The sequence below is a fragment of the Eriocheir sinensis genome, chromosome 5 (genome assembly GCF_024679095.1).
Source record: "Eriocheir sinensis breed Jianghai 21 chromosome 5, ASM2467909v1, whole genome shotgun sequence".
In the NCBI taxonomy this organism is placed as follows: domain Eukaryota; kingdom Metazoa; phylum Arthropoda; class Malacostraca; order Decapoda; family Varunidae; genus Eriocheir; species Eriocheir sinensis.
The window spans coordinates 8,863,666-8,865,460 of record NC_066513.1 but is presented as its reverse complement, the minus strand read 5'-3'; positions in this window follow the sequence as shown (position 1 = coordinate 8,865,460).

The following is a 1,795-nucleotide window of genomic DNA, read 5'->3' as shown; positions in this document are numbered from 1 at the left end:
GATGGGGTAGGGGTACGAGGGAGGGGGTGGAGGAAGGGGTACCAGGGGAAGGGGGGGAATGGGGGAAGGGGTACCAGGGAGGGGGGTAGGGGAAGGGGTACCAGGGAGGGAAGTAGGGGAAGGGGTACCAGGGAGGGGGGTGGGGGAAGGGGTACCAGGGAGGGGGGTGGGGGAAGGGGTACCAGGGAGGGGGGTGGGGGAGGGGGTACCAGGGAGGGGGGTGGGGGAAGGGTAACCAGGGAGGGGGGTGGGGGAAGGGGTACCAGGGAAGGGGGGTGGGGGAAGGGGAACCAGGGAGGGAGGTGGGGGAAGGGGTACCAGGGAGGGGGGGTGGGGGAAGGGGTACCAGGGAGGGGGGTGGGGGAAGGGGTACCATGGAGGGGGGTGGGGGAAGGGGTGACAAAGGGTATTAAAAGGGTTGAGAAAGGGTATATTTGTGTAGCTCTTGAAAGGGTATATTTGTAAGAGTTGTAAATGGTTATCGCTATTTCATCACTAAAAATACCCTTTTTCTACCCCTCTACAACCCTTTTCTTCTGAGAGTGTATTTCAGCATGTTGTATGATGATTTGCTCCCGTAATGGTGTGCCTTGCAGCATTATTATACAGTTTTTATCGTATGTAATGCACCATTGTTGGTTTTACCTGTTGTAAATCAGATCATGTTCAGCTAACAAGCATTGGGTGTCTGCCACTTTTTTTTCCAGTTGTAATGCAAGAATTTTTTTATTTACCCTGCCAGATAACGCAAGTTATGCACCGTTGTTGGTATTGCCTGTTATAAATCAGATCCTGTTCAGTTAACAAGCTTTGGATGTCTGTCATTGTTTATTTCAGTTATAATGCTTAAAAGCTTTCGTTTTCTGCCCTGCCAAACAGTATTTAATGCTTACCATTATCTGGCACTTGTACAGTTAGTAGGGCATTTTTACTCAGCTATGAGCATGTTGCAAAGGTACTGTAGTACTCTAGCATGCATAAAATGTTGTATGTTTTGTTTGTATTTGAAACACTGAATGTATGTGACACACACACACACACACACACACATATATATATATATATATATATATATATATATATATATATATATATATATATATATATATATATATATATATATATATATATATATATATATATATATATATATATATACTTAGAAAATGCTTTCTACACATTATTTTTTACTTAAATAACAAATTGATATAGTGTAGATAACACTCAATAAAACATAACAACAAATATATTTTTCTTTACCCCATTAGTAAATCATTTTACAATATGATAAAAACAAGTAAAGGCCGGATAAGGTGCTGAAGCAAGTACTTTGAAAATAGTAAAGTTACCCCTTAAAAGTGTCGTTCTTGGTAGGCCGTAATTATAATCTAGGCCCGAAAACAAAAAGGACCAATGTCAAAATATTAGGTCTTAAAAAAAAATAAAAAAAATTAACGCTTTACCAAAAATCATTGACTTTGGCTCATAAGGGAGAGCTGGTGTGGCTTACCAAAGGCTCATTCGACTTTGGCCTTTATAGCACTGATAAAGACGTGTAATTCCAGTTTCTTGGTAAGCTTATCTCAAGAGTGCTTTTTTTTTAACATTGGCCCTTCCTGTTCTCGAGACTAGTTTATAGATGGCGTTACTTCCGCTCTCCCGATTCTTTACTGAAGACCACTATCTCCTTTCTGTATTCTCCTTGAGGGCGATGCAGGGCTACTCCGCCAGGTTTTCGGCACCGGCAGCCTTGCCACCGACGCGCCAGAAGACGGGCAGCTCTCGTCGTGGCGGC